The 10035-nt window shown below is 38.0% G+C and overlaps 1 protein-coding gene across 1 annotated transcript in view; it reads right to left on the minus strand.

Annotated features, from left to right (window-relative positions):
- The window catches only part of STK33 (serine/threonine kinase 33), a 181515-nt gene that overhangs the window by 166045 nt on the left and 5435 nt on the right, over positions 1-10035 (minus strand). The window lies entirely within an intron of this gene.

Consider the following 10035-nt stretch of genomic DNA (forward strand, 5'->3'; position numbering starts at 1 on the left):
GAAATAAGTGTCAAGAGGACAGGGACAAAAGCAAGACTTTTTCACTATATACCCTTCTATTTTTAAATTATGTACCAAACACAATTATTATCTATTCAAAAAATAATTAAACTTTAAAAGAATATATAGTGTGGTAGTTACACGCAGAGGATCTGCAGATAAAAAGACCTGAGTTTAAGTCCCAGCTCTACCATTAACTAGTGTGTGACCTTAGGCAAGTTCTCCAAGCCCCAGTTTCCTCATCTGTAAAATGGGGGTAATGATAGTTACTGTGAGAATCAGAGCAAATCAAGTATATAAATCACTTAGCACAGTTCCTGGAAACTATTATTATTCAATGTTCTATTTAAATGGTACTGTAGACTTGAAAGTCACAAAGTTACAGTCATCATCAATCATTTTTTCTCTTATTCTCGGTGAACAAATTTTGTTAGTTCCTCTTTCAAAAAGATACAGCATCCAACCATTTATGTCCATTGTATAACCACTAGAGATTGGCCCAGACCCTGAAGTATTAGCTAAAGACTTTGAATTTCATAAGAAAGTCAGTTAGAAGCCCCTGCACATTTGCCACTATATACAGACATATCTATATAATCTCTACTCTAGTAAATACCAAATGCCATCAATTTATATCTGTATTCCCACTTTACTGTTTATAAAGTATTTTCAAACACTTTAGCTTAATTCCTGGAATTGCATCTTGGAAACAGAAGGTCCATTAAAGGACATTCTAATTTTTAAACAACTCTGAAACAAGCAAAGCAGGCATTTTTGTTCCTCTTTTGTAGATAAACATTTTTAGTTGAAGAGTGACCTATTAAATATGAATTTAAATGATTTTTAAATAATAAATTAATTAAATGAAAGCCAAAGAAGAGGAGTGACGTGCCAAAGGCCACATGCTTTACAAGAAAAAAAAAAAAAAAGCCTAGATTTCAGATCTTCTCATTTCAGCACTCATTTCACTTACAGTCTTGACAGGAAGTGTCTCTCTTACCAGGATGTCATCAAGCATACTGTTCTTCCCTTACCTAGAAGGCTCTTACCTATGCCAACCAAGACTTTGTTCACAGAAGCTTCCCTGGATCTGGTAGCCCCAGGTCTCTGAATTCTATCTACTGCCATAGCAAACAACTTCGGCCCACACTGATTATATCTACAAGGATGACCTACAAGCACCTCAAATGCAACATGTTCACAGCAGTAACATATTCACGGCAGTAACTACCCTGCCTCGTTCCTCCACCCTCAACCCTTGCCTGGACTTGCTCTTCCACCTCCACCTCCTGGGACCCCTACTTCAGTGAACTGTCCCACCGCCACCCACATGGGAAACCATACAGATAAGAGTGATGCTACTCCTCCCTCTCCCTAAATCCACCAATCCCGCTTCTACCTCTAACTATCTATAGAATGAATCCGCGTCTCTTCAGAATGGATGTAGAGTCCCCGAGACTTCCAGGATTGGAGAGCAGTGACTGAGAGCTCTGACCCAGGCACCAAAATAGCATGGTTCAAATCCCAGCTTACGCACTTACCAGCTCTCTGACCTTGGGCATATTACTGAACTTATGTCTCATTTTTCTCATCTGTCCAGTTGAGAAAATACTAGTAGCTATCTCATAGGATTATTATAAAGTGCAAAAGAATTAATATAAAGTGCTTAGAATAATGTCTGGTACACTTTATAGTATACACTACTATTTCCAACAGAAGCATTTTTTTTTTTAATGTCATAAGATATTTGTTCCACCGTGGTGTAAAATCCAAAAGTTTTTCATCAAGACAGAAAATCAAAACATAGTCCAATGTCCAATCAGTCTGAGTCTCCATCCCACTTAAAGTTTTAGTCATGTTGTGCCTATGGCTATTTCCCTACTGTACAACTGCAGTACCTCTTACCTAGATTACTATACCAGCCTCCAATTAATTGATCTCTTTATCTCTAGCCCTCTCCAATATATTCTCCAAACTGCAGCCAAAATGATTTTTCTAAAATGTGTATGCCGTTCTCCTACTTAAAGCCCTTCAATCACTCTCTACTACTTTGAATTAAAGTCTAGATTTTTTTTAACATGGCTTAAAGATCCCAATATGATATGTGTGATATGGTCTCAAGCTTCATTCTTATCTACCTTCCCACCCCGCCATCTAGGCTCCTGTCATCACTCTTTCCATTCCTAAAATTCTTTCAGGTCCCACACCTCTCAGGTCCAGGATTTTAGATATATTATGTCCTCTGCTTGAAACACCATGCCCCATCACTCTACCTCTTACCTGGATAATTGCTACCTACCCTTCAGTCTTAATTTAGATGCCACTTCATCCAAAAAACACATCTCCTGGCCCCCAAATCTGGATTAGGTGCCCTTCCTATGATTCAAGCACTACCATATACTTCCCCTATCAGAGCATTTTTCTCAACTGCCTATTTGCTTATCTATATTCCCCCATCAAACTATAAGCTGTACAAAGGTAGAGACCACATCTTTCTTTTATCCCAATGCTCACCACAATGCCTGCCACGTGGCAGGTGCTTCATTAAATATCTGTTGAATAAATTAGTATCACAAATGGGGCTCCAGCAGGTTCATGAATATTTTGCAAGCAACATTAAATGGAAGGATTTTTTTAAACTAAAGTAAATCAAGTAAATAAAATACTAATAAATACAGAAGTTGAAAGTCTTACGGAGACACTCAATATGACATAGAATCTAATCATTATGACTGTCCAGTGACCAGGTCAGAATCTTTGGGAAACAGCAAAAGAGACCTCTCTGAAGAATATAGATAGAAATAGTTTCCAGTAATACAGCAGCAAGAAATCATGAGCAACGATACATCTCCTGCTAAGCCTCTGGAAACCACACACACACAAAAAATCTATCATAGGAAATCTTTTAAAAATATAAAATACATGCTTCAATCTCCTGGCCAACTGTAAGTTCTGCAACACTGAACTGAAAAATCAACGCCTAAAATCCATTCAGATTAAACACACTGACAAGTAAAAAATTAATAAATATTCGATCTCACCTCTACCTTAACAGTCAATTTTCAATTCTCTTATTTTTCCCACTTCCATACACAGAGTAAGCTTCTCCATCCTCTGTACCTGGTAGCAATTTATACACAGCTCTGGTATTACTTTTATCACACTCTATCGTACTACTTAAGTACCTCTCTGCCACCAGACTCTCAGGAAGACAGAGGTGGTATCATTAATTCATCATTGTATCTTTAAGGCCATCACTGCACATAGAAGGTATTTGGTGTTTGTGGAAAGGAGAAAAAGGAAGAAAGAGAAAGGGAGAGAAAGAGCAATCTATTTATACAAGTATGTCAAAAGGCTGAAGTGGTAGAGAGCTCCCACAGATGTAAGGAAAAGAAGCCTGAAAGAAGTTAAATTTCTAAAAGTTAACATGCAGATAATCCAGTGAACTTTAATATTAATTAATAACAGAAATAAGGACTACTCATTCTCATCCAATGGCAGTCTACAAGAAAGCTTACAGAGTAAGGAGCTCCATGTAGACTTCTTTATGTAGCCTATGTAGAAGCACAGAGCCCCCCCACCCCCCCTTAAAAAAAAAGGAGGAAGAGGAGGGGGGAAGAGCAGAAATGGGAAGAGAAAAATTAAAAAATTGTTTCATGCCCCACTCGGTGTCTAAGAAGTCGAAGTGATTCAAACACTTCAAAAATGGTTGTCCATGGCCAATATTATTAATATTTTGAGAAAGATGCGTGAGGATGTTTTACTATTGGGGCAGAGAAAAATGTTGGATATTCTCAACAGAAATTCATTGTCATATTTTCACTTAGCGACATGACTCTAAAATGTTCAAACATGAAGTGAAAAATTCATTTGTTCAGTGTTTGTAACAGATACTCAAATATTTGAAAAATCATTATTTCAACATTAAATATCACTATTTACATTACACAGTGTGCAGGCTGGAGTTAGAAGAAAAGACTATCATGTGGAAGATTTGCTTTTAGCAGAGTCAATCTGTTCATTCCCCAAGATGCCAAGAATTTACCTCGCTCCCCAATAAACTTAAAGACATTCCCCATATACTCTAATACCAATAGCCCGGGCTGTGTAAGAGTTCGTGGAAGAGAGATGTAATCTGCTATCATCACATATGCAATGAAAAGTACAAAAGAATTCTAAAAGTCCTATAAAACTTGTATCTTTCCCACCAGGGAAATTCTCCCAGCACAGTGACTTTCTTTTTCATAATACTAAATCAAAGCTTTAACAGCATCCACGTTGTGCTTAGGTTCAGCCCAGAAAACAGACTTCTCTAAAGACTTTGGAAAAGAAACCCAACACTTAGATGGAGGCTTATCACTTCAGAAGAAGGTCTATTCCGAAAGAGAACCATCTGTCACTGAAGGCTGAGCTCATTCCAAAGAGAAGATATGTAACTTCCCCTTTTTTATTAATTTATTGGCATGATAACTCACATCAATTTAAAGGCAGTTCATCCACAATGAGCAAACTGTTTGAAAGCTAAATGCATTAACTCTTCTTTCACAGGGCCTGTAAGTATTTTTTGAAATCTTAGTGGTTTGCACTTAATGCTTTATTTTAAAATCAGTTTAATCATTTCCTAAAACCAGTATTTCTTCAGGAAGATGGATTTCATTTTACCTCCATATCTATTACCCCAGGTCAGAATTGCAATGAATTGTGATTCCATTTGAAACCACTAATACTGCACTCAAAAATCCAATCAGTAAGGGAGCCTGAACACACAATTTTCCAAAATGACTATAGTGCTCCTACTTCCTATTCTTAAATATCTAAGACACTAATTGAATGTCCATACTATTTTATTTATAGATCTTTCTCAAATACTCTCACAATAAAATCACCAGTTTTTAATTCCCACTTCCACAAAAGCTCTTTTTTTTGGCTTTATTTTGAAGACTTAACAACTGTATTTTTTAAATCAGTTTGATAAATAAATGTTCAAAAAACAAAATGTTCTTATGAGACTCCGAAGTCTCTACAGCATAGAGCTTGATATGCTTTATAACAGTAGGAACAGAGGACAAAACTATGAAAGTATAGTAACAATTACACAAAACAGATGTATGAATATGTGTATAAGTATACATGTGCATGAGATATATATCCACTTTGTGAATTATCTACAAAAACAATTTAATGTCAGGCAGCTCTTATCCACCATGTCTTCTTGGCTATGGTATGATCATGAATATAAACTCAATCATATAAATCACTAAAGCAAAACCTAGAATGGAGAAGTAGCCATGTCATAGTATCACGCAATCACAGAATCCTGGAATTGGAAAGAACATCAAAGGACAACTGATACAGCATGGAATTTCTTTCATAGATCTAATGGATGCTGACATGGACATTGTTATAAGTTTTCCAATGACAGGGAACCCATTCTTTACTTTCCCCAAGAAGCTCATTTCATCAGACTCCAGTGACAGGATGTTTCTCCTCATATCAAGCCAAAATTATCTCCCTATAAATCCTCCTGTCAGGTAGTACCTAGTCTGTTCTTACAGATATTCCTAGTCCATCTTTAACAGGTCTCTGTGTTCTAGATATGAAGAAAATGAACATGTTCCCCCTGGTCATATTTCCTAGAGGCTAGGCATCTTTTCTACATCCCCAATATCCTAAGCTGTCCTTCATATCATTTAAAGACCCTTAACCATCCCAGGCACTTCAGTCTCCTCCTGGTGAAATTCAATTTGCCAGTATCTCTATTAAAAAATGGCATCTAGAACTGAAAATCATACTCCACAAATTACTACCAACATTTATTCACTAGGAAATAGATATTTGGGAAAGACAATGGAAATGGCTAGATAAACAGAAAATATAAATCAATGCTATCCAAAGACAGTGATGAGGAAAGTGGGGGGGGGGGGGGTTTAAAATACAGTGTCATCAAGCTATTCATTCTGAAAGAAATTAAACCACACTATGTGCTAGTCCACAACCTAAATTACCTGAGAACTGGTAATGCTAAAGTAGTATGACCAAAACTTTCTAAATTTGCAATAAGCACGGTTATATATAGTCATAGCCTTTAAAATAAATTACTTTTAATCTCATCTAAAGAATCAAATGAAATCAAAATACTGGATGTAATTAAGACTGTTTAGTTTCCCTGGAGATTATAGGAATCAGACATGTTAAGCATTCCAGGAATGAAACATTTGATACAATTAAGAAAATCCTATTGGAAAAAATTAGTCTGTAAAACAGAGATAATATGGGGCTAAGGAATGGCTTATTAATTACTCATTCAATTCTGAGTATAATAAATACAGCTATTACCATTTCAATTCACTAGTGGCTGAGCTCAGAAAGCTAAAACACTGCCACTCAATCTGCCTCCAGAATCTATTGATCTAATCAGTATAGTCACTGCCTGCTTCATTTATTGAATCACAGAATTACTTTAGGCTGAAAGGAATTTAGATGAAAAAAAAAAAAATGCTAGTAAGAAGGAGGACCAAAATTAAAGACCAAAATCTGGTACCTTGTCTTCTATACTTGAACAACCCTTCAAATACTTGAAAGAAGCTGTCATACCCTCCCTTCCCGCCCTAACCAATCTTCTTTCCAAGGCCAGTTCCTTCAGTCACTTATAATATAGGGAGGATCTCAGAACAAAGTCCTATATAAGTGACCTCTGAAATTCAGACATGTTCTTTCATGTCTGACGGGCCAGCTTAGACTGTGTCTTGAGGGGATAAATGAGTGGCTATTGGGAGGAGGCTGCCCCCAACAAGATGAAGCCTCTTGAGCCCCACTCTTCAACCCCTCAGTTACTCTGCATAAGGCAAGCAGGAGAGACACAGCCCTGGAGCAGAGCCAATCAGTAAGTGACTATGGAAGACGATCAGAAGAGAGGCTATGACTATGCGAACATCAGAAACACCAGGGGACAGCACCTCCAGTTCAGGGGCCTTCCCCTATACCTGGCCTTTCTCCAATAGCGCTCTCTCCACTAGGTCTCAGCCAACCTAATGGGTCTTTCCTGTTTCTGACTAAGCCCTGGGGCAAACAGGACGGAGACTCCTCCAGAGAGTATATAGCCACAGAGGGAGCTCTCCATGAGGATAAGGTCATAATCCCAAAGTAGACAGGCAAGTAACCTAGGATGATATTAAAGTGGCAGGATGCTGTAACAAGAGAAGCAGGATGGCAAAAGCCCAAAATATTAGATGCTTGGGGGAAATGCTAAAGACAAAAGACAAAGAAAAGGATTTTTTAAAGCTAGGCTTAACATAAGAAGAATAAAGCCAAGACAGTTGTTAATCCTTAACTACAAATTATGCCTCTGTCTTCTCCATCCAAACTGACCTCAAATCTCAGCCCAGCATAACAGGCTCTCCGTAAAGCTGGGAATTGCTGGCCTGTCAGTCATTGTCTTCTACTATCCCCCTGGATATCAGCTTCCTTAAAGATCTGCACTCTTCCCCACCTCCAGGCTTTTGGGCCTGCTGTTCATCCGGCCTCAGATCCCTTTGCCCTTCTGCTCATCCTCCCTTGACTGCCCCAAGCAGACGAGGGAGTACTCTCCTCCAGCTCCGATAGCACCGACCCATGTGTCTCTTCCAGCACCTCCCATGGGATATGATCATTTCTTGGTTTGCTTCCCTCCAAAACAGACTGTAAGCTCTCAGAGACTGTATCTTCATGTTCCAAGAATCTAGCATAGCCTGGCTCTTAATTTAGTAAGTGAATGAATCAAATGTAGGGAAGTAGGATCAGTAAGGTGACAATCATGTGCCAGGCTTTGTCTCATGTATGTCTTTTATCTCGTCTCTACTGACTAATGACAGACATACAGAGAACAGTGCCTGAAACACACTAAGTGACCAATAAAAACCGACTGAATAAATCAAGTGAATAAACATGAAAAGAGCTTTGACAGATTCAGCAAAGTGATATAGTCATGAGTATGAAGGTCCCTTCCAGTGCTAAGATTCTATGGAGTTTAAGAAAACTGTACTTATACAAATTTCCCAGAAGATCTGGAAAAGATAAAAGGGAAACTAGCATTTACTGAGGAGCTACACATTTGTTAGGCACTTTATATATGATATTTGATTTGTTTTTCATAATAATCCTGGGAAATTGGGATTATAATCCCCATTTTACAGATAAAGAAACCAAAGATAGAGATGCAGAGACAAAATTTGAACTCAGGTGAGCCTGACCCCAATCCTAATCTTTTCCCACACTGCACACATGAATCCCTGGGAGAAACACAATTCTCCCTTCCCTATCACTCCATTCCAAGGAAAAGGAGTTCTGAAACAAGCCAAGGCTCAATCAGGTCATGATTCCAGAGGGTAGAGCTTTCAATGGGAAGTATGAAGAGGTGAAAAAGCTCTACCTTCCCTTGAGAATACCCCTCTTTTCCTTGTCGAAAGGTTCACAACTCTTCCCATGTTCCTCCCATGAGTCTGGAAGGAAAATTGTAGGAACTCTCCAGCTTATAAAGGGCCTCTCCAACGCCTCTTTTACTCTTCCCGTTCCCCAACAGGTCAAGTGGCAATCAAGTTATAATTCAGAGGAATGATGGCAAGGAGAGAGCTACGTGGGTCTACTTGAGAGGCCTTAGATTAGAGGAGGAAGCAGCCCTGAAGCTTACACATCCCCTGCAAGCCTATTCACCAAGTTATAAGCCTACATACAAATGGTAACCAAAGTCCTAACTAGCAATACAGATATTTCTTTGCCTAGAATGTCTTCTGTGTAGGATGGTGGCATCTAATTGAGGTGACAAGGAATCAGCCAAATTTTGTTTCCCCAAAACATGACTCACAAGTTGACTTAAACAAATAACGTGAGGTGTACAACAAATGGCCCTGGGACAACTGGTTATCCTCATGCAAAAGAATTAATTTGGACACCTACATCACACATATACAAAAATTAACTCAAAATGGATTAAGGCCTAAATACTAGAGCTAAAACCACAAAACTCTCAGGAAAAAAACATACGAGTATATCTGACCTTGAATTAGGCAACAGTTTTTTAGATATGTCATCTAAAGCCAAACCAAAGTAAAAACAGATATATTGAACTTCATAAAATTAAAACTTTTGTTCCTCAAAGGACACTACCAGGGACTTCCTAGCAGTTTAGTGGTTAAGACTCCGTGCTTCCATTACAAGGAGCATGGGTTCAATCCCTGGTCAGGCAACTAAGATCCCACATGCCACAGGGCGAGGAGGCCAAAAAAAAAAAAAAAAAAAAAAAAAAAGACCCTACCAAGCAAGCAAAAAGACAACCTACAGAATGGGAGGAAATGTCTGCAAATCATATGTCTGATAAGGGTCTACTATCCAGAACATATAAAGAACTCTTCCAACTCAAGAATAAAAAGAGAATCCAAATTAAAAAATAAAGGAGTTAAATAGATACTTCTCCAAAGAAGATATACAAATGGCCAAAGATGTTCAACATCATTAGTCATCAGGAAAATGCAAATCAAAAGTATAATGAGGTACCACTTCACACCTACTCAGATGGCTATAATCAAAATGACAGACAATAACAAAGGGTTGGGGATGGTATGGAAAGACTCCTCATACATTACTGATGGGAATGGTGCAACCACTTTGGAGAACAGTTTGGCAGTCTTCAAAAAGTCACACATAGAGTTACTGTATGACCAGCAATTCTACTCCTAGATATATACTCAAGAGAAATGAAAATATATGTTCACACAAAAAGTTACACACAAATATTCATAGCGGCATCATTCGTAACAGCAAAAAAGAAAAAGAAGAAACAACCAAAATTGCCATCTACTGAGGAATGGATAAAAACAATGTGGTATATCCATACGATAGAATTTTATTTGTTTATAGAGAAGAATGAAGGACTAATACATACTACAACAGAAATGATTCTTGAAAACATCATGCTAAGTGAAAGAAGCCAAATGCAAAAGGGCCCATACTGTATGATTCCATTTATATAAAATGTCCATAATAATAGGCAAATCCATAGGG

The sequence above is a fragment of the Lipotes vexillifer genome, unplaced genomic scaffold (genome assembly GCF_000442215.2).
Source record: "Lipotes vexillifer unplaced genomic scaffold, Lipotes_vexillifer_v1.1 scaffold61, whole genome shotgun sequence".
In the NCBI taxonomy this organism is placed as follows: domain Eukaryota; kingdom Metazoa; phylum Chordata; class Mammalia; order Artiodactyla; family Lipotidae; genus Lipotes; species Lipotes vexillifer.